Source organism: Sturnira hondurensis, unplaced genomic scaffold (assembly GCF_014824575.4).
Source record: "Sturnira hondurensis isolate 20B ecotype Veracruz unplaced genomic scaffold, ASM1482457v3 Scaffold0013299, whole genome shotgun sequence".
Taxonomy (NCBI): Eukaryota; Metazoa; Chordata; class Mammalia; order Chiroptera; family Phyllostomidae; genus Sturnira; species Sturnira hondurensis.
In genome coordinates this window covers 4248324-4272358 of record NW_028085930.1, presented here as the reverse complement: position 1 = coordinate 4272358, position 24035 = coordinate 4248324, and the positions used below count along the sequence as shown (strand labels likewise).

The window sequence follows — 24035 nt, the reverse complement described above, 5'->3', positions numbered from 1 at the left end:
TCGAAAGGACATAGTTCAGCCCACTACAGTGTCCATGGTAACTTTCCAGTAGAAAGCTTAATACTCTACTTCCCAGATATGGGGTAAGGGGTAATGGGGAAGACGACTCCTGTTTCCTATGATCTGAATGCCATCTTATTCACGCAGCCTAAAATTGTGTCTCACCTCTGATTAATCTTATTACCAAAAAAAATGTATTCAGACAAGGTCTTCCCCACCCAGCATTTGTGCAATTGATGCGTTTGAACCTAAATGTAAAATAGAAGCTTACATACTATATCTACTAAATTTCATCCTATTGGTTTCCATCCACGTTCCAGCCTGTCAAAATTACTGTGAATTGCTATTGTTATCTTCAATTGTAGAATTTTCCTTTCTAATTCTCTATTATCTGCAAATTGAATAAGCATGTCTGAGGCACACAGCAGGGAAGAAACCCTGGACTTGGTAGTCCAGGAGCTAGACATTTGTCTTAACCTTCTATATGACTGGAAGAAAGTTCTATAACTTCTCTGAATCTTAGTAAGATGACCTCTGTGGTCTCTATTGGTTCAAAATTCCACAACTAGTGAAGTATTTGAGTTGTTTTAAAGCCCATTCTGCCACTTATAAGAGGTACATTCTTAAACAAGTCGTATAACCTCTCTGTGTATTCATTTTTTTCATCTATAAATGTGTGATATTATATCAGTATGTTATAATTATATGAAATATATAGGTAGACTATATAAGTATATATTTTATATAAGTACATAACTATAATAAATATATAAGAATAAAGTATATAGTAATTATAATAATAGTGTCTACTTCACAAGGTAGTTGGGAGAATTAAATGAATGAATTCATGTAAAGTACTCACCTCATGCCTGGTATATCAGTAAGTGCCCAGTGAATGTTAGCTGTTTTATTAAAGATGAGCAATTAGTTAAAGAAAAAAGTTAACAGAATTGGACCAGGACAGAATAAGATGGAATCAAAGACTGAATCCTGTGAAAGTTCTCTGGAAATACAGTGGCCAGATGTTCTGATTTGCAAGGGAAAGTCCTGGTTTACTTACTCCCTGTTGTCCAACATAATTAACAGTGCCCTGTGCCAGCCACAGAGCTCTGTACTCAGATGCCCACTAAAGGAAGGACTTTTAGTGGGCATCTAAAGGGCTGCCCTCCTGTGAGGAGTTACGTGGTTACCTGACAGCCTAGAGCTGTTGGTCCATCCGGAACACTTCAGTTTTTTAACCAAAGTTATTCCGACCAATGACTGAGCAAGATAGTAGCTCAAGGGCTCAGCCATTTCCACCCAACACAGGAGTCCTCTAATGGCAATATTTTCTCCAGAGCTCGACGTTGGACTGACAGAGACTCTAATCCAGGCCTGTGTCATGGTTTCATAGATGCCTCTACCAATCCTACTTCCTTCTCCTTTTTCCTTTCACAGGTGTTACTCCCCAATACAATTTTTGCCCTCCTTACCCCTTCTCAGTGTCCACTTCTGCCAAAGCCACCTACCACTCTCAAAAAGTGACCCCATTTAGATGATAAATTATATGCTCACCCCTGACTTTGCCTCCGCCCCACTTCAACCATCATGGCTCCTCCCACAACACAATTACGTGCAGTGCACATTTTATCATCTACATACATCACAGACACAACATGAGACCGCAAAGTCTCTGACTTGTTCAAGGCAGGGTTGCCTAGAGATGTCATTTTTCCTAATCTATTCATCTGAAAGTACTAGTCCTGACCAAAATAGGAGGTTAATTTGATAAAACTCAGGGAATCCATGGTCAGTCAAATGATCACAAAATCTTTCCTAATATTTTTAGCCTGTAAAATATGCTTATTGTTCTTTAAAAGGGTTCAGCGTTTGGTTTTAAGTCAGGCTGCATGCCTTCCATCAGTCTGACATCTCTCTCCCCATGTCAAAATGGCTTCAGCTCACAATACTTCATGAAATCCAAAAGATTTTTTTTAAAAACTTAATTTTGAGGAAGAGAATCCAGTTCTAAGAACAATTTATGTTAGTCTGTAACTTAAAACAAAATGAGAGCTAATGTTTCCTGTTGCTTTAAATGCCTTCCTCCTCATATGGAACCAGGAATATAATCTTCCTAACTTGGGCAGGCCTTGATACTGGTGGGCACTGCTCATGCATGCATTCACACATGCACACACACAGATCTGTTTCTCTCTCCCCACTTCCTAGCTTTAATAAACCAGGTGTCAAATACTCCATTGTAGGAATTTTTCTGGTTTCCAAATCTGCAACCTTAGTTCACACCCTGCAGTTCTCTCATCAGGGTGTATGTAGTTTGTTCTCCTGGCTGGAGGCTCTAACTACCTCCTAACCCCTCTCAGTCTTCAGTGCCACCTTCATGCCTTCATCTTCATGGCCCTGCATTTCTAGCCTACAGGGAGAATGGCAGAGGTCTGTTTCTGGATGTACAGTCCTCCACAGCCCTTCCTTGGGTACATCCTCATGATGACTCTTCCCTTGGACTCCTTTCCCCTGAGCCCCTGTGTCCCCCTCCTCCATTCAGTCCTCACAGTCTGCCCTTCCATCTCCCCTGCCTTTCTGCTCATTTAGGCTACTCTCAATGCAAGTCTAGCCTCACCCCTCTTCTTAGGCCTCCCCTTCCCCCCTCAACAGCCATGGTGGCTGAATACAATAGATCTAATCCAGTAAACTCCACCAAACCTCTCCCCATAGGCTATACACCTGGCTGGGTAGCTTCTCTGCCACTCCAGTTATGCTCCTGGGACTCCCAAAAGGCTCAAGTCTGTCTGAGGCCCTGACCACCAAGACCAGGCAGCCCATGGGTCCAGCTTTCCAGGGAAAGAATGGTCGAGGGGATTGAGGGGGCTTTCCTGCCCCTTAAACTCCCTGTAAGCTCCTTTTCTTGAGGAAACACAGTTCTGTTGATGGCTTCCCCAAGACTCAGGGCCTGCCATGTCCAAACCTTGGTACTGACCAGTAATGTCCTCCAGTCCCACTGCCCTTAAGAGCCCAGAGATAGGGCCTGGCTGCTGCCACGCTGGAAGGCACTAAGCCATTAGCAAGTGCTCTCAGGCCAGAGCACATAGGAGGGAGAAGGTGGGTTGGGAAGTTGAATGTTCTACTTCCTGCTGTGGTGAAATCACCTCATGAACACAGGGGGAGTGTTCAAGCACTCCTGCTCCTGTCTCGGCAGGGACTGGCAGCTCTCTCTCCCACATACTTACTTACTTTGCCATCCACGAAGATATTCTTTCTAAGATTTCTAACCTTTTCTCATTCATTCACTTTTTGTGTAATGTGTCCCATGCCCACTGTATGCCAGGCATGGAGTTGGGCATCTTAGCCTCAGGTTTCAGGGTCCAGAACCTAACTACCCTGTTGGCCTCTCAAAGCCTTTGTGTTCTTCCTCCCTTCTTCTTATCTTAAATCGTCTACTGCAGACTCATCAGGGGACACCCTATCAGCAGACCCTGAGAGAATCGTTCTTGAGGAGTGACCACAGCTCAATAATAATATTCATTTGTTTGTTCATTCATCAAATATTTATTGGGTACTTGTTATGTGCCAGGCACTGTGCTGACACCTGGTATACTGCTGAACAAAACAAACATCACCCCTGCACAGTCTAGTGGCTGAGAGAGACATTAAACAAGCAGACCCATGAATAAGTTTCCCATCACAAATGGAGAAAAGTACTTGGAGGGAAAATAGTAGGTTGCGAAGGAGAGAGAATAACAGGGTTTGGCTGGTCAGGGAAGGTCTCTTGCAGCTGAGACCTGAGGGATGAGCAGGATGTGGTGGCCTCTAGCAAGGTTCCTGTTTCCATCATGCATGGGACCCAAACTGAGAGCCTCCTCCAGCCACTGCCTGGAGCACTCCCTCCTCTCTTCAAGGTCCTCATTTCAACCCAGGGGAAAAGAATCATCCCCTAACTGGGTTCGTGGCATTACTTGTCTTAAAGAGTCATTCCTTCACATGCACAGAGTGCACCCTAGGGTCCAGGAGAAAGGACCAGGCAGGAGTGGCCCTGCTCCCAGTAGCCAGGACCCGCCACACTATCACAAGAGCTGAGCTTCTAGACAGCGGCTTTGGGATGGCCACATTAAAAATAAATGTGGCAATAAAGTTCCATCAGCCATCTGGAGCAATGGCTTGCTCTCCAGGGCCAGTTGCTCAATTGCTGATGGCTGCTGACAGATGTGAGCAAAGAGAAGCTCCAAGGGACAGGAATGGGTGACTGGGATGGAGGTCAATTAGAGGGGGACTCCAGCAGTGGCCATTCTGAGTGGCAGGGCACTAGCATACTATGGCTATAGCACTTGGATGAATACTCTTTTGATTTTACTTACGATCCTCAGGAAACATTACAGGCAGTATTATTTAGAAACAGCTTGCCTTTCCTTAGATAAATGTAAAAGATACATATGAGATATCAGGGATAATAAACAGTAAAGTTCCCTTCTCCTTCCCAGGCTATTCCCTGGCTTTCTCACCAAGGGTTACATACATCTCTGGGAGTCATTCCAACCTGGTCCAGATTCCCTAATGGCCACTTAACTGGCCATTTGACCTTGAGACTCACATAAAACTATGAGCCTCAGTTTCTCAGTAATTCCTCTCTTCGCCAGCTTCTGTTTGGAAGAGATGAAGTATTTAGCCCCACCCCACTCCATCAAGATTCGTTTACTAGGTGATATCAGTGCCCCTTATTTTTCCCCTTTCAAGGCTATGGCCTTGGCCAGAAATGGATGGGATGCATTTGAGGCTGACGGTGAGGGAGAAGCACTGAGAACCCTGGAGTCCCCAGCCCATTTCATGTACTTCTGCCCTATAGATATGAGCCCAGTTATTCTTTGGCATGTGCTTCCATCCCCCATCCTGTGAGAATGAATTAACCGGGGTACAAACACAGATGTCACTATGATTTATGAAGTAATTAATACACAATTAAGGTGTCTTAGAGCACAATTACACATTTTATTTCAGCCGCCTTTCGTGGTGATGGCTGGGCTTGCCCACAGTCAGTCTTGCAGACAGCACTTGGACCTCGGTGGTGGGTGATCTGGAAGACTGTGTGAGTTTTATATAAAACCAGGGTGCAGGGCAGACACTGCATGAGAGGCATAAAGTCAAATGAGCTACCCTCAAAGGCAGGCAGCCCTAATCCTGCCTTTCCCATGTCAAGTCTCTGAGTGGATTCTGCCCCACCCAGGGGGCAGAGAAGCCTCTGGGAAGATCTGCTCATAGGGTCTTAGAACTGGCCAAGAGACCCCAAACCACAAAGCCTCGGGGTCACTGCCTGTCACTGCCCTAAGTGGTCTCATTTCTCACATGGAGCCCTATTTCTAACCTTGTCACCTGTCTGTGTGCTGCACAGAAAGAGGCACAATTAGTCCCCTCTTCCCGGAGGGCAGCAGCTTCTCCAGCACTGAAGCCAACAAGGCTCCCTCTTTTCCCCTCCCCCAATTCCTCTCCATTTATCTGGTCTTCTCCTCTCCAGTGAACTGCCAGGTGACCCTGCTGGGCATGTTCCCATCATCTATTTGCATTATTACCAAGTCCTATCTAGTTATCTCCTAAATATTGCTCAAACCAAACCCACTACCACCACTACTCATCCTAAAACCTATTAATGGTTTCCAATTGACCTTACACCAGCCTATAAGCCACCCACTCCCACCTCAAACCCATAGCAATTCACCTGTCCCCTCACCCTGCCCTCCTCTTCAGCCTCCTGGTGAACCTCTCTCCTGGTCACTCTGTTTGCCAAACTGGACATAAAGACTCACTTATGCTAGACCAACTCAACTCCTCCTGTCTCCTTGGATTTGCTGGGGCACCCCCCAAAACCTGCCCTGCCCCTACCCTTACCACCCATCCCACATGACTCCCTTCTTCCACTAGCCAGGGATGATGTTCTCCCCAATCGCTCCTTTCACCATCCCAAATCTAAAACCCTCAGTAAGAACCCAGTTTTAGAGTTTCTTCTTCCAAGAAGCCTTCTCTGGTTAATCTGGCCCCCACTGATCTCTCCCACTCTGACCACCTCCATGGCCTCAGGGCCTACACACGGTGTCAACACTATGCTTTTTGTTGTTGTCCACACCCCTCCCCCCGCCCCCCGCCACTTGCTTGCTGTACTTGATTGTGCGGCATCAGCATCACGGCATAGAGAGTAAGAACACAGCTCCCAGGTGCAGGAAAACCTGGAAACACATCCTGGCTTTTCTAATACTTACTGGCAAAAGACCTTAAGTGAGGCACTTGAACTCTCTGTACCTTTTCTTATATCTATAAAATGGGTAAACATTGTTTTGAGGAATAAATAAGCTTAAGTGCTTAGCATTGTGCCTGGTATGGTAAATGCTCAGTGAAAATTAGCTTTTATTATCTTTCATGTGTGTGTGCACACGCACAGATGCATACAATAATTATAATGAGATTTTTAAATGCCACAAAGGCTAGACCCATTCAAGTCTGTCTCAAACCTAGAGAGAAGCCATCATCAGAAACTATTCCTCTGGTTCCCACATTGGCACTAACCCCATCTCTCACTTCAAGGTTTCCTTCTTTTTCTCCCATTGAAACTCCAGTCTTAAGCATCTGTCTATAGCTGATATCACAAACTCCCTGAAAAATGGAGCTCCATATGGTTCCAGGTTGACAGCAGAGATGGGAATAGAGGTGCCAGGTAACCTATATGATGCTTGTGCAATATTTGGGGCATACTTATACATAAAAAGTGTTGTACAGGGCATCCTGCTTTTTTACTTGCTAAGTTTGGGAACCATAGGTGGGAACTTCTCAAGGACCTGCAGCCATGGAGCACTGTCTTCCTTCTCCCATTGAGAAATTCCACTGCAACCAAATTGGTTTTCCTGGAGCCTTCCATGCAGACCTGGGATCATGTTTATAATGGCCAACTCATTCTTCAGTAAATACTTGTAAATTCAAATAAACATTAAAACCCATATGATGTTTTTAAAAGGCTTCCATTCTCTCCACTTCCAGTCCTAATAAGTCCCCACCTCTCTCACACACACACGCACACACACATACACAGAGGGAAAATAAAATGATTGATAGGGGAGGGGTGGCTACGACAATCTTAAAGATCCCTTCCAATTTTTGACCTTGCATGTAGAATGTGGATGAAGTGCTCACTGGTACTTTGTATGTCCAAAATTACCCTCATTTTGGTAATATAAATTATAATTCTTTCACTTTTCTGTTAGTAAATATTATTTCCATGGTCTTCTTTCTGGCTTCTGTTATTGCAAATGAGTCTAAAAATCTTTCATTTGGAAATGAACCACTTTTTCCATCAATAGTCTATAAAATTCTCTCTTTTTCTTTGGAACTTAACAATGCCACCTGGGCAATGTCTAGAATATATCTATTCGCAACTATCCTGGAACCCTCAGCAAGCCCTTCCATAGTCAAGACCACGTCTTTCTTTAGTCAGGAAATGTTTCTTCTGTTGTTTCTCGTAGATTATTTTATTTTATTGATTCCAGAAAGAGGAGAAGGGAGGAAGAAAGAGAGGGAGAGAAACATCAACATGAAAGAGAAATATCAATCAGTTGCCTCCTGCACACGCCCCTACTAAGGACTGAAACCCTGGGGACTGAACCCACAACCCAGACATGTGCCCTGACTGGGAACGGAACCCACAGCTTTTTGGTCTGCAGGATAATGCCCAGCCAACTGAGCCACACCAGCCAGGGTTGTTTCTTGAATTATTACTTCTCCATCTACCCCTCTAGAATCCCTGATTCATTTAGGTTTTTCTTCATATTATGTTTCTTAGTTATATTTCTTAGCTTTTTGTCCATGATCTCCACATCTGTGTATTTTTGTCCTGTTTGTGAGCTGCTTCTCCTACATCATCATCCAGAACACTAATTTGGTTCCCACCAGTGACCAGCCTTTTACAGTTTGCTTATCCATTTTTTAAATTAAGAAGTTGGTTTTGGTTGTTCTAGAAAAGCAACATTTTCATTAGGTTTCCTTGGAAGTTCTTCCTTCTATTCTCCTAAATCTTTCTTCTGCTTCATCATTTTGTTCTAACTCCATAAAAGCCACCTGTTCTAGCTGTTTCCTAAATTCCCTTAAGTGGCTGATGAATCTTCTTTTCTACTCATGATTACATGTCTCCTGGGCACTCAGACAGTTCAGGTTGTTGAGAGTCTCTTGAACCAGAAGGTGTCAGAAAGATGGGGGATTTTTGCTTCCTAAGGCTGGCAGTGAGTTATCCAATGATTACCAGCCCCCTCTCCACAGTGTGGGAAGGAAGCAGCTCTGCCTCACCTGTCCCCTCTTTCAGGACAGAGTGGGTCATTCTCTTCTACCCTGAAGCTCAGGTAGCAGTTCCAGAGACCACACATATCTGGCCACCAGTGCAGCAGCTCTCTGAGTGTCCATCTGGCCCTTTTAGCAGCTAGGCCTCTCAGGGGTATGGAATTCCCTGTCTTTGCCCCAGTCATTCTGCCCCTACCTGAACCAAACTCCCAGCATTACCAGTTGCTTGGGGCTCACCAGCAGGCCCACTCACCACTCCATTAGTCCAAGCAGCAGAAAGGGCCTGGAAAGGCCCTTTATGGAAAGGGGCTGGAAGCCACGAGGCCAGAGGCTATCCTTGGGAAACCAGCTTTCCCCAATATCCAATGTAAACATACTATACTACTGTTCTAAGATTTCCTCATTACTGTCCTGAAAAAAACATAATTCCTCTGGGATAGCTGAGTTTAATAGCTCTGTCCAAGGTAGTATGGGAGAACAGGAAATTATCTGAGTTTGGAATCAGAAGACTTGGGTTTGAGATCCAACTCTAAGTATTTTGTAGATGTTGAAGTGTATATGTCACCGTGAGTAATCCCTGTAATCATTTTGCTAAACAAGACTGATTCCAAGCCTGGGTCCTGAGCAAGACCCTCCCAGTGCTCTTCTGGGCAGCAGATATTTTTCCGCACAACACTCCACTCAAACTCTTTAGGGAAAGGGAACTATGATAAATCAAAGACTAAATAACAATAGCAGAGGCTACACCATATTTTCATAGCATGTTTATGAGGACATCATATGGAACAGAGCTAAAGGGCTTACTGAAGTCAGGATATTTTACGTCTATTGCTTTTGCCTTATCTTCTAAACCTGTCATTCTGACATTGGAGGAAATTAAATTGGTCTGATGTGGTTGGTTCCCTGCACAGTCACATTGGTTTTCATCCAGTGTGCTCTGGTTTTCTGGTATTTGTAAATTAATTATTGAATCATTTGTTGCAATATCTCTTGCAGGATAATAATGCTTGTCACAGCACATGACATATATAATATATTTTTGAGTTTCTTGGCAATGTGTGCTAGTAAATGTAAATTATTACTGTTGGCCTCTATCAAAGGTGTCAGATAACTAGGCATGAGGGTGACTGGACAGGTTTCATTCTCCCTCTGAGTATGATATCCCAATCATCAAGAACTCCCTCTGAAAAAACAACCTATAAAAATAATCCTTATCTTCATCTAATTTGTAAAATATAGCCACCATTTTCTTCTTCCTTCCTTTTTGTTGCTCACTCCTTTGGAAGTTCACCAGGTAATGCACATGTCCAGGAAATATTCATTCAGAGTGAAAACACCTTTGAGCACACCTGATCATTTGACCCAAGCAAGATGTGAGAAGTCTCTACCATGCCCCCAAATCTGTCATTTTCAGGAATACTAGAAGCCACAGCCAGGGCCCCGGGGCCCAATTACTAACTATACATAGTTTGTGGCAATTTTTGGAGGTCTTGAAAGAGAGAGGTTTTGAAAGAGAGACATAGAAGTCAAGACAATGAGGTCTCAGGCTTAATGCCCCCTTGGCTGGCTAGGGCAAGTCACAAAGTCTATCAGGGTCTCACCTGTCTAGTGAAAGGACTTGACAAGATGTCTTCTGATGGTACTTCCAGGGAACAGCTCAGCTTGATGCTAGTTTCTTAGAACACAGACATGGCAGGTGCAGTCTTAGGCCAAAGGAGAACCAGATTCTCAGACTGTTGACCTGGAAACCTATATAGACAGCTATAATGCCTAGTGGGAAGCCCTGTGGATTTACCCAAGAATGGCAGCAGGGATAAGTCCCAGCAAAATATTGAACTAGACAATGAAGTTCTTTGGTGCTGCTACTCCCTGCCATCCCCATTTGTTGGTGATTCTCTCCTCCTCCTTCCCTCACTTTAGGATTTTAGTGCCTTCATATTATACCTGATGGCCCATGAAACTCCCAAATAATATGTCTTCTCCCAACAATGTTCACTGCTAACTTTTTTCACAATCCACCTCCAACCAACAAACTTATCCGTTCTCTATCCTATCAGAAGATCTGCTTGGTCATTCAAACTCACCAGGAAAACAAAATTGAAAATATGTATGGCCAATAATATCTTATTGCTTCACATTCTAACTGAGACACTGGGAACATGCAAACAGAGGTCATTCTAGCAAAGTGGTTCAGGTACTCCTATAAGCACTCAAAGCTCACCAGGTCAAATGTAAGCGATCTTATTTTCACTTACAGCTCATCCTTCCACCAAAGGAAGAGGGATGGCATGGCATTAAAAACATGACCAAAACTGAAAACTTGCCCCCTTAGAAGTGAGAAAATGCTTGACTCTGCTTTGAGTTCTGGGTCCCATATACTGGAGATGGCATGATTGGGTTAAAAGTAACCATCTTTCTCAGTCTCAGGCATTTGGAGCTCCAAGGAGCTGCAGGTGGCATGATGCACCAGCCCAACAGGACAGGAGGAGTCATGGATTTAATTCAATTGTTGCCAATTATGCACTGGGTGACTTCAGACAAGCGTCTTTAGACAAGACTCTTCTCTCAGACACTGGCTTTTATGCTGTAAATATGGGAGCTGACCAGTGGGTCTCTAAGGTCTCTTTAACTCTTACATATTGTAGTCCTCACCTTCACTTCACTCTTCCTGGGTAAAGAGGTTATAGTGTTGTTATCATCAAAGGGTTACAGGATTAGGGGATAGTTATTTAGCATCTATTATTCCTACTGGCTGAGGATAAAGTCTTTTACTCCAGATAGCCCATTGTACTTTCTATCAGAAGGATGCATCCTAGTCTTTAAGAGTTGGCCACTGTCCAGATTCACTTCGAAGCCTCAAGCCAGGCATCCTCTCCTAGCAGCACTTTGAAATGTAAAATAAAGGTTTGTTTTGTTGGGGTTTTTTAGTCACCAACCTATATTTGGAGGAGCAGAGCCTAGCTGTTGCTTTTGGAGATGTGCTGTGCATCCTTAATGGCCTCAGCATTCCCACCAGAGGAGGTGTCACCTTCACAACCCAGATTCAGCTGAAATTTGCAAGCTAATCAGATAGAACAATGTCCCTGTACACAGCAGGTGCCCAGTCCAATTTTCATAGCTTCCCTGTCTCAGACCCTATGGACTATAAACCAACACAGTCCAACCAAACATCTGCCAATCACCCCACCAATAGTCCCAGTATTCCATAGCAAGTGAGTGGCCATGAAGTCTTCACAGAAAAAGAACTCACTGAATGATTTCTAGAGAAGTCAGAAATCTCTGGTTCGAATTTAGCTCTGAGATTTACAAACTAAGCACTTAACCTCCCTGTGCTTCAGATTTCTTTTCTGTGAAGCAGGGGTACTAACATCAATCAGCTTTGCCTTTTGTAAGAATCAACTCAGGTGACAGATGCAAATGAAAGCACCTTGTAAACTAGGGTTCTTTGTGAAGGTAACATCATAATTGTCAGAGAACTATTTCAAAACAGATCTATCAAACTCCATTCCCCACCCTTTAGAAATCTAATTCCCCAGGTCCAGGGTAGCACCTAGCCATATGTATTCTGAAAATGTTCCCAGAAGATTCTGATCCACACTGCCCTGTGTGCTGTGCAGATATTCATAGGATGTAGGTTCCATTCCAAACTAATACCTAGGTGACTCTGGAGGGAAATATGCAGGGAAGTGTGGACATGAACTCAAAGAATCACAAAGAATCATCTGTCTTGGGGAAAGGATTCTGGCCCCACGATCCTTGAGAGGAAGCTGAGCCATCTGTCCAGTTGGGAACAAAGCTAGATCAAAGCACATAAAAACAACTGAGTCCAGGGTGATGCTTATTGTGAGGAGACAGCATGGTTGTCTCAAACTAGATTGTTACCAATGATAACATGTAATTACCAGGGCCCTCTGAGTTTTCTACTTTTCTTACTACCTTGCCCAAAGTTGATCAAATCAAGCCTTGACATTCAGGCTCCCAAAAGGAGTTTTTTTACTAAAATTCAGTGGCCAAAAAAGGAAGCCAGATGCACCTCCTTTCATTCCTCTAGCTCTTCCCATCCCTAGTCCTCAGGATGGGACTCGACAATGTAGACATATGGGTGCAATGAATCAACCACCTCACAGATGTTAGGCTTGCTACTGGGCTCCCAGGTTACTCTCCAAGGGAAGCGTTAAAAACTGAATCTTCCTACCTGACTGAGCTCTCTGAACCCCCATCTTGATGTCACAGATGACTGGGAGTCAGCCACCAGCCAATCACAGCTCAATAATGGAGTTTAATCCCAGATGCTGAACTCTTGACTATTGTTGACATTAACTAATAAATCTCCAGCCTACTCCTGTTTGCTCATATTCATATATGCACTAACCCAACACAAAGCCCTTAACAGCTAGCATGTATATACAGCATAGTCTTTAGACATCTTCTTATACATAGGTCCCTTAAAACTTAAGTACCATTGATAGTGAATATGTCACTAATACTACACAGGCCATGCTTACAGGTAATATATCTTCTATAGCAGTTTTCAAGAATGGTCTCAAAGTCTGGACATTTCTCCCATTAAAAGGTGGAGTCTCTATCCTTTCCATTTGAATCTGCACAAACATTTTCAGCTTCAATCAGTAGAGTATGGTAGAAGAGATGCTATACAACTTCCAAGCTAGGGGAGAAAAGGCCATGCTGCTTCCACTGGGATCCCTTGGAACACTCACTCTGGGAAAAGCCAGCTTCCATGTAAGGAGTCCAGCTACCCTGAGATCACCATGCTGGAGAGATCACAAGTGGACACTCTAGCTGAGAGCCCTCACTGAGCTCCTAGGCAACAGTGAGCACCAAACACAGCTGCAAGCATGAGCCACCTGGGATATCCAGCTTTACTAAGGCTTCAGATGATGCCAACCCCTCTTGTTCTGAGAGTAACCACATCTAGACCCATAAAAGAACCACACTGCCAAACCCTTCCTGAATTCCTGCCCCACAAAGTTATGAATAAAATTAAGTGGTTAAGTTACTAAGTTTTGGAATAGGTTGTCACACAGCAATAATAAGTGAAACACCTTCTAATTCCAATTTTAAAAAAATACGATGGTGAATATGAGTGCTGGGCATGTGCTCAGATTACTTGGTCTTATCACCGTCAGGCACTCTCATACTCAATGAATGAGAATTAAAGTTGGTAAGCCTTCCTAGAAACAATTTTGGCAACACCCTCCTGGAGCTTTAAAACACACATATCCTTTGACCTCTCGAATGCATTCTAGAAGTCTGCTCTGAAAAACTGGTTGTAGATATACACAAAGAATTATCTGAAGCATCTGTCAGAATGCTTGTTAGTGTTTATCTATAACAGCAAAACACTGAGAAATAATCTAAGTGTCTCACTGACAGATTGGTTAAATAAGCTGTAATATATTCACAGGAGAAAATACTTTATACCTGCTTAAAACCACACTTTTGAAGTATATGTGATGACACACTGTTTATAATTTATTGGTAAGTAAAAATTGAGATTACAAATGGTATTTTCCTTATATTTAAAATACATGTACCCCTAGAAGGGAAAATCTTACAATATAAAAGTGATAATGTCTAAATACTAGTATGGCTCTCAGTTTTTATTAATTTTATTCTACATTTTTTACATTTTCTGTAGTCAACATGCACTACTTTTCAATTCAGGAAAAAAAGATATTTTAAAGAGAAAAAAAATGTGATGCCTAAACTGCCAAAAATGTGAAAAGAGCCTGTGTACCCAAGCACCAGGTACTTCTAAAGGGCTAATGGATCACAGCTCCAGGACTAAGGCATGGTCCCCAATGCCTCACTCAACAGGACAATGAGTGTCTAATCATCCTGGTGGATGAAATACAGTTAGGTCTATGGAGGAGGAAGAACAGGTAGAGCCTGGAAATGGAGACTTTATAATGAATATCAGAAACCAAAAGTTAAAGCGGAGCTGGAAAAAGAAATTATGATAAAGAACCTCTAATCTTTTGTTCATCTAAAGCCTGCTGAGCCTTGGCCACATCACTACCAGTGGAAGGTAACAACCCACATACAGTTTGCTATAGAACTATGGAAGGCAGCCACTAAATGTGGTGGCTGGGGGGTGGGGTGGGGTAAAAGGAGCTTGAGTAAGAGCCATTGATTACCAGCTCTTGAGGTCTCCATGAGGACCTGCATCAGCAAAATACAGGTTCTAGCACTGCACTGTCCAATATGGTAACCACTACCTACATGAGCTATTTAAATTCAGATAAATTAAAAGTAAATAAAATTTAAAACTCAGTTCTGTCACAGTAGCCATATTTCAAGCGGCTATTGATTATCATATTGGACAGATCAGAATTGGACTATTCCATCACTGCAGAAAATTTTCTAATGAGTAGCACTGCCCTAGGGAATTGCTCAACCTGGTTTGTTAGATTTCTACAGGGACAGTGATACATGATGGAAAAATAGGACTAGAAGTCACAGACCAGTTAAAGCCTAACTCTCACACTTATCAAACCTTGTAAAACCTTGGATAATTATTAACCTCCCTGAGTCTCAGTTTCTTTACCTATCAAGTGGAAATAATTAGATCTATCTCAAAGAGTCCCAATAAAGATTAAATGATACGAAGAGCACAAACCGCTAGATCAGAGCTTACACTCAGCAAGTGCTCAAAAAGCAGTAACTATTATACTAATGAGAATCCACGGGTTTTCTCCAACAGCATCTCAGAATATCCAAACCAACCAGATTGTCTGAGAAACCAGGAACCTTTGCACCCTGAATCACCTTGAAAATAACAGGCTTTCTAACTTTTCTCAAGGTTTTTTTTTAAGGTTGCTTGGTCTCACACCCAATTTAAGCCCAACCTGATAATCACCTGTTGTGGACCGCTCTGCCTGGTTTCAGGAATTGTAACTCTACTTCCCATGGCTAAGGATGAGCGAGTGGCCTCTGGAATGCATGCCACAGGAGACAAAGCTAGTCTCTGGTAGCAAATGCTGCCTCAGTTTCCTCTCCCTGCCCCCAAAGCATGGTCAGAAGTCCATGACAGGTAAGTCTCCTCACAGAGGGGAGCAACCTAAGCCAGACTCGACCTCAACCTGGGAGGCCATCATGGAAGGACTCAGGGGGCTACAACAAAGAGGGAGCAACAGACTTGTGCCCCCTGGCTATGTGACATAGCCTGAGTCTCCTTGTCCTCTGGGAGAAGCGCTTCCTGGCTCTAATCTGCTTAAGCCTGAATACCTGATGGGGAGGGGAGTAGCTCCTTGCCTTGCTAGAGGCATATGGGGCGGGGGGGGGGGGGGGGGGGGGGGGGGNGGGGGGGGGGGATGTGGGGGGACAGGTCTGGCATCACAAAGAATTCCTGAAAAACCTGTGAAATCTGCTTGGCTAAGAGTGCTTTCATTCATATGTTAAGGGTCCGAGCAGGAAACCCTAAAAGTTTCTGCAAAACTCTCAGAGTCCTGACAGACTCTGACTCAGACTAAGCCCTCAGATTTCTTTGAAATGTAATCTACTGTTTGATCCTTGCTGCCCCATATTCCTGTGCATTACAACCCAATAAAAGCCCCTAGAGGAAGGGGCTCGATGCCTTTTTCCCCTGAGAAACTGGCCACTGCTCATGGCCCTTCCCCTTTAAGGGATCAGCCACCTCTCCTCCCCAAGCAGATCACGTCATGTCGTGTTTACTTTCATCCATGGCGGATGGGGAGACTTGCGGGAAAAGTCACCCCACAATCAACTAAAGAAGAAGGCAGAAGATGGCCAGGAGCTCTGTAGACCATCATTCCTCCCCATAGAAGAACCTCTTGCCCCCTTTTGCAGATGGGGAGACTGGAGCTTGTCAAAGTTATTGGTTGTGCTTCTGGGACTCAGGTGCCCCACACATCCCCTGTCATCTGCTAAAATGCCTTAGTGACTGGCATTCAGGAGACTTTCTGAACCACAGTCTAAGCCTCCTTGGTGTGAACAAGCTTGTCAAGGGAACACGAGGGGAGATTAGCCTCCTAGTCTCAGGGGAGTGGGCAGCAGGACCACAGCTATTCCCATGGAAGGATGAACTCACTGCAAGCCATCAGGGGTTAGGCAGAAGACAGGAAACCACGCCCAGGCATTGCTTAGTGGCGAAAGAAAAGAGAAACAGAATGCACAGCTTGTGGAAATGGAAATGGAGTCAGGTGTCCACTCTAATATGGACTGAGCACCAACCTCAGGAAGGAGGAATGAGAAAGGATGGGACTTCCAGGGGCAGACAGCAAGTATAAACACGAACAACACTCTCGCCATTCAGCCCCTACATAAAGCACATTTACAGAGTAAGAGAGCCAATTTCAGCATGACAGCAGTAGACATAAAAAGGATATGTGGAACCTTATGCCTCTTTCCCAGCACAGCATAACCACGTTACAACTAGACAAAGTACTCAAATGGGTGCAGCAGCTAATTAACAGTGGCCCTCTTTAAAAAGAGAGCTCTTCTTATTTTTATGGACACGCTGAACATAACTCGCAGGATTTAAAATCAGGCTCTCCTCACTCATTTATTTTTCTCTATAACTTGAACCATGTTTTCCTTGGGTTCCAGACTAATGAAATGCTTATTTAGAAGCTGTAACCATCTGTGGCTGGTGCTGCCGTGTTCATTTCTGGTTCCTGCCTGCAGGTTGATGAGGTTCTGGGACATAAGGAATTTCCCAGGATGCCCCAGCATGGATAGCCCAGTTGTGTGGGAAGGGATCACTGGGAAGAAAAGACAGGTACCAGTGCTCCTTGGCTCCAGAGGGTCTGGCTCCTGGCTACTCTGGCTGGAAATTCTGACAGCAGGCACACTGGCAGCCTTGCCTGCTGCTGTGGCATGTTAAGCTACACAGGGAGCTAGAGGCCTCACTCTGGCACTGCTGTCTCTACCCAGCCACAGGCATGGACTCTGTATGCTGGTGGTAGTAGTACCACCACTCTGTATGCTTGGAAGTAGTACCATGAGGTACTACTTCCACCTGCCCCCATCTTACTATCTTCTTCCCTATAGGGAAGAAGACATGTGATGCTTCGTCTTTGCTGTTTCATTGTTTGCTCAGGAATGGTTTCCCTCTATTTACCCATGTGATTTTTTAAAATCAGATACATTACACTCCCCTCAAATAATAAAGCTGGCACAAGCACCCACCTGCCTCTACTGCTCCTTGCACACTCCTCTGATACCCAGTCCCCACCCTTGGCATCCTAACACTTGTGTTTGTCCACAGTGATAACAGGTATAAACAGCTGGCAGAACATTGAAGCCACATCCTTGGATGAGCCCTGAGGATGGCAGGCTCCTTATTAACACTGTCCTTGCAACAGTGTAGCCTGCTGGACCCCCTGTCCTAGCCCACCTCAGCCCACAAGATTTCCTCATTTCTGATCATTTTTCTCCTTTCCCACTTCCAGACTCTGAATGATAGCAATAAACACCAACTCTCTTAGTATGCTTTCATGCCCCCTTCCCTCCCCCAGCCTTTCTGAATGCCACACCCTCAATTCCATGTGCTTGGCATTGCCTAGGCCATTCATACTCCCACTCTGGCTCCATGAGGATCAGAACCCTTCCTGTGCTGGGCTCATGCATCCCCACACCTGGCAAAGATGCCTGACAAGTATTCGTCAGACAGATGAATGCCTACGTAGGAGGAGACAGCCATGCAAACAACCAATAAAGCACAATGTGATCAGTGCTATAAAAAACTTGAGCACAAAGTCCTTTGGGAACTCAGAAAAGACAGCAATTAATTCCACCTGGATAGGATGCATTCCAGGCAGAGGGCTCCAAGCATGCAAAGGCATGACAGTGCCTAAGTGCAGAGAGGCTGGTTCGGTGGCCAGCTCTGCTGTGTTGTTGTTCAACAATGAAGCTCTGAGGCTACAGAAGAGCTGGCCACAATACCTCTATGTGAGGTCAGTGTGGACCTTGGTCCAAGTAGGCCTGCCTTCCTGAGAAGTACAGATGCCAGTCCCTGAGCTCTGCTCTGTGCAGTCTCCTGGGATAGGCTTTGGGGACACAAGGATGAAGTAGCCCTCAAGAAGTTCAGTGCCAAGTGATGGGAAAAAAAACTGGATGGGCAATTACAGGACAGTGTGTATAGTACAGTAAAGCCTGAGGGTTCTGCCAACTCTGGGCACCTAAACCATACTGGCTCCAATTGCTATGAGCTCTGAGATGGCAGAAATGACCAGAAATAGGAGATCAAGACAAGTTTAGGGAGTTGACATTTTGAGGGCATACACTCAAGACACTGGTTGGTTGTTAGAAAAGCCGAGAAAGCCAGAAAAGAGATGGAGGACATGCCAAGAAGAGCTCAGTTCCCACTGCCACCAGGAATGGCTTCTGATGTTCTGAGGGGTCCCATCACCCTAAGGCAAAACATGCCACAGGGAATAACCTCTTCTTTGGCAGGAAGGCAGGCACTTCTGCCAGGTAGCAGGTGACCTCATCCAACTCCCCTTCCCTTCTACCCACAATAGTTCTCTCCCTCCTTTCTTCTCCCTCTTGAAAAAGGAGGCAAAGTAAAAAGCAAAAGGGAAGAGAAAACAAGTCTGGAGAAAAGATAAAGAGGAGCAAAGAAATGAAAGAGAGGAGAGAGGTGATAACATGGTAAGGGCCACTTAGTACTAAATCGGTGGCATAGCTTGGCTTTTCCAAGGGCACCGCTCAAGTCTAGAGACCCCAGCTCCAGAGCCAGGTTGGCAGAGGGCCTTCCCAAGAACCTACTGAAAGGTGGGGAGGGCTAAGGTCTTCAGCCTCACAGGCCTCCCTCTCAACGCAAGTGACTCTGAACCCGGAGTGCAGGCCAGCTAGGAAGGGGACTTGACGAACAGAGCCTGCTTTGGATTTTTCCCCCTCATCAGGAACCCATCCTGCATCTGAGTACTAGGCAGGTTACTGATCTCGCCTGACTCTGAGGAAGGGAATGGGAAAACTCAGAGACCTAACAGTTTACAGGCTTGTCCTCTGCTTCTGATGGTTCTGATCTTCAAATTGCTTCAGTTCAAACTCGTTGTGATTTTTCTGGGCTGCTGGAAGGAGAGTGTATTGATTCTGTATTTTGATAAGGTCAACAGTGATCAGCTCTGACAGTCAAGCGGATGGTCTGTCCCCTTCCCCCTACACTGGATGTGGTTCCACATACAGAAAAGGACGGGAAGAAACAAAGACAAGGAGGAGGAGAAGGTGTCCTTTGTCTCAGTGCTTCTGAAAACCTCTTTAAGCCCCATCGGCAGGACTGGGCTCCTCTCAGGTTGCAGTCTTGGAGAGGCAGTAAGGGCATGCTTGATCTGTTCCAGGTGCAGTCACTTTCCTGTCCCTCTGTGCATTCCTGCCCTGCAGCTTTCTCTGCTAGATGGTGACACACTTTCCTCCAAAGAACCAAATAAGTTCCACATAACAGCAGCCAACACCCAATGACTCTGATTAATGATAAGAACTTGTAGCACTGTTCAGACTTAGATGACTAAGGGCATACAGAGGGCCCCTCTGAGGTTTCAGAGTTTATTTGAGCTTGAGGAGAAAAATGCTTGGATCAGTCTCACTTTGCTAGACCACGAGAGGAAAGGCTGCCTGGAGCTCTCTCTTCAAGAAGAGCCCACAGCTCCTATGCAACCCTGCCAGGCAAGGGCTGACTTTGCTTGGAGGCCTCCCAAGTAATATACAAAACACTGTGTCTGTGTGTGAGTGTGGATATTTTCTCAAGAAAGAGGATCCAGAACTTTCATTAAATTCTCCAAAATACCCATGATCCAAGAAAGATGACAAATATTATTCTATAGAATCCTTTCAAAGATCCTTTAGAATGTGCTAGGCTCCTAAAACCACTCCCCAGTTTACAGTGTCATGGGCATGCTGAAATCTGCCAGCTAGCCAAAGTTTCCCCTGAGCTATCCTAAGGCCCCACCACCTCCCAGGACTCCCTGCACTCTCCCCATACTCTGCTTCTCTTCCCCTGCCCCAATCTGGGTAACCAGAGTTATGCAGCATCTTACTGCCCAAATTAGCTCTCAGAAGCTGGTGTAGAGCCTTCAAAATAGTCTGAGGGCAGGGCAGCCTGGGGGTAGGAATGGGTACAGCTATCTTGGACCCCCCCCCCCGCCCAGCCCCATCCCAAGTGGCAGACACATTCTCCATAGCCTTAGCCTCCAGGAACCTGTCAGATCCACATTTAGAAAACATGTCCTGGGTCCAAAAATCAGGCAAAGGGCCAGAAATGGTCAACAGGCACAAAGGTCTGCACTTCTGGTCTCTAGCTTCATCAATTTAAAATATCACCTTCAAGATGCCACGCCATTTCTTTCCAGACAAAATGTATTATCCACTCTATAAGATGTAGCAGATAAGGAAAGCCAGAAAGGATGGGCATGTCCTTCCAAGTAGACTCTCTGGGGTAGCCAATCTAGAAACTGAAAACATTTCTCTTCCATTTGTTCAGCTTTTATTTAAAGGGAAAGTCCCCAAATGGAATTGAGAGTGTTCGGGTTGTTTTAAGGGCATCTTTCCTTTCTGTGACACAGTGAGCCTGCTCTCCATTTTTCCAAGCTCAAGAGAGAAACTACGCTTGCCAACACTTGAGTGATTTCACCTCTAGCGTTTCCATGGTGATGCACATCCCTGCACAGCCTGGAGAAAAAAAGGTGCAGCTCCAAGTGATGAATATGAAGGAAGCTCGGCAGCCTCCCTGGGCCTGGGGGCTCTCCTGGAGGGGCTGGGTTGCATAAAGCATTGGGTTGCACTGAGTCCACATGGGCTCAGACTCAGGTAGCCCAAGATGGACTTTTCTTACCTAGAAGCATGTACATTTATTCCTGGAAACCTCAGCTAGCAGGGGCTACAGGGATTGGGGAGGGGAGAAGCCAGTTGTCCAGGAAATATACACAGAGTATCTGCAACAGAGTGAGCTCTAAGCAGCATGCTGACAAGAATTGCACAGGGTTTGTGTGGCCCCTGGAGTCTATAGGGGACTTCAGTCTAGCTCTTGGCCCACCCAACCCCAGGCCACCTACAAGCTGCCTTTACATTGTCCAAACTCAGCTAGAAAACAAACATAGAACAAAATAATTCCTCAAGAAACTAACAATGACCTCAGCTATCTGGTGAGCTCAGAGGCTAAGATAGGGTTGGGGCATGGAACCCCAATTCCCTTCCATCAGACAATAATAGTAATAAAGCTACCATTTGCTGAGTACTTGCGATGTGCCTGGCATTGCACTAAATGCAATTCATACATTCTCTTACTTGATCTTCACAGTAAATGCCACAGTATGGGATAGGTAATATTATTACCTCATTTCACAAATGAAGACACTGGGGCTCAGAGAGATTAATTGACTTGCCCAAGGCTACCCAGGTCACTGGTTGCTTCTGGCCCCAAATGGTAGAATCAGGATTTGAATTCAAGCAGTCTCAACTTACAGTTCAATAATGGGCATGTTCCCAGGCCTCTGTGTGTGGGACTAGGATGGCACCAACCCAAAAATGAATAATGACACTGATGTTCAGATCTCACATTTGTCCAACCTTCCACTGTCAGCAATAACAACTATAGCTCCCACTTCTTCAGCAACTTCTATGTGCTAAACATTTTATATACTTGACTCAATCTGTTTTGCAAAGAATCTAATAAGCTAGGCATCAATAGTCCCACATTTTCTTGAGGAAACTGAGGCCCCGGGAGATTAAGTTTGCCCAAAGTCAGATGAGGGTCAGAGTCTGGATTTGAACCCAGTTCTAACTCCAAAGCCAGGGCTTCTGCACCATGCTACACTTTTCACATTTCATTTCATTCATACTTACCAGATTCTAGGTTGAGTTCTCCAACTTCAGCAGAAATCTAGGAACCTAAGCAGGATGGGGAGGCTAAAGGCAACACCTCCCCTTTTACTGCCACCTGCCTGGTCACAGTCAGCTGACTCCCATAGGTGCAACATATCTCTGCTGTAGCCTAGTCATTCCTTCTCCTCTTTAACCAATGGTAATTGAATGCCTACTGTGTGCAGACTCTGTGTCAGGCACCAGGGACACAGAGTACAAAAGGCCCTGCCCCTGAGTTCCCCTCAAGGCCAGTCCCTGGGTATGGTTCTGATATCCAGGCTCTCATTGAATTCTCACAATAATTCTGAGAGACAGACCCCATAATCATATTCAGTTCTTCAGAAAGGAAACTGAGGTTTGGCATGGCTCATCAATCAGTCTACAGGGTCACACAGTGTGTAAAGGGGAAGTCAGGACAGGAACCCTGGGCAGCAACCAGGACCGGCATGACTTCAGAGACTGAAGAGGCCGTGTGACCTGCTACATTGGCTGGCCAGCACAGGCTACGTGCCATGTGAGCACTGAGAAGGGAGCAATTCTGTCCAGGGCTTCAAGAGTATGGCCAATGGAGGAGACGACTTTGGTGCACCAAACATCAGGAGCAACTAACAGCAGAGATTCCTTAACAGCAGTCCATAGGCTCCTATGGTTAATGGGTAAACCTCCAGGACTCTACAAACAACCAGAAATGAGACCAAAAAATACAAACCTATGGGAGCTGTCCCTTTTTCAGGCGAGAATAACAATCATTTTCTTGAATTCTCAAAAGAATTTCTGATCTGCCAAAATAGATAAACGGCCAGTGCCTTAAACTGATGCATTTGGTCAAGGGGTGACTAATGGAAAACTGCTATCCCTTTGACCAGTATAGGTATAATACATTTGGTCTCACAAAGGATCAACATTCACAAAGCTGCTCCATCAAGCCTAAACCTTCCCAGTCTGTCTCCTGGACCTCCTCTTCTTAATGTACCTGAGACTGGAATTGGTGGGAGCTGCCAACACAGGAAGGCAGGGAAAGAAGTATCTCTCTTTTCAGACCAGGAAGTAACCATTCTCTGCTCTGTTTTTTATCAACATCTGCACCCTGGACAGTTCTTCCTTTGGGGTCCTAGGCTGCCTCCCCCTGTGTTTTGATGCATTTCAAGCTGCATGCCTAACATTCCTTGCTTTCAGACCACAGCCACTGAGGGACTGACTCATTCAGAAAGGCTTGCACCTGAAGCACTTGGTGGATGATGTCCACTGCAAAGATGGACAAATTAAGGCCTTGCATGGTTAAACAGTCTGGGGAGATGAATTGGCAACAGCAACCTCCACTGCAGACCTGATTTCAAATCCTTCCCACCAATAATGGCCTGGCTGAGTTGTGCCAAGTTCCCAGAAATGCAGGGTCAAACTGCTTAGCCAGGAGAATCAAAGCATTTTCCAGATGGTTCTGTTTGAACTGTGCTCTGCTCACTGCCTGTGTACACATTTACAAGGCCAGTCAGACCCAATGCCATCATCCAATTAGCACATGCCCATATCCAGTTCCCCTGGGCTAAACTGAAACAAGCAGGATGAGATCAAACTCTAGTCCCACTACTCTAGTAGATGTCCAGAGGCAGATGAGGAGGCAGAATTACCTGCTGCAGGCAGCTGACAATGTCACTGTAGGCCAGAAACCCCAGCAAAGGCAGAGGCTTGATACTCCACCAGGACGTCATTACTGCGCCTCTTCTCTGGGCTTGGCATGGCAGTGAGCCAGCCCTCAGGGAGTCAGAGATGAAAGACAATCTCTCTTCTGAACAAGCTCACAGTCTAGTGGGAGTTACAGTCTGGTTAAAAAGGCAATTATAACACAGCAAGATAAGGGCAGTGATAGAGTGAAACATGGGAAACAGAGAACA

The 24035-nt window shown here is 45.0% G+C and overlaps 1 long non-coding RNA gene across 1 annotated transcript in view; it reads right to left on the bottom strand.

Moving 5' to 3' along the window:
- The window catches only part of LOC118997548 (uncharacterized), a 160856-nt gene that overhangs the window by 28735 nt on the left and 108086 nt on the right, over positions 1-24035 (bottom strand). The window lies entirely within an intron of this gene.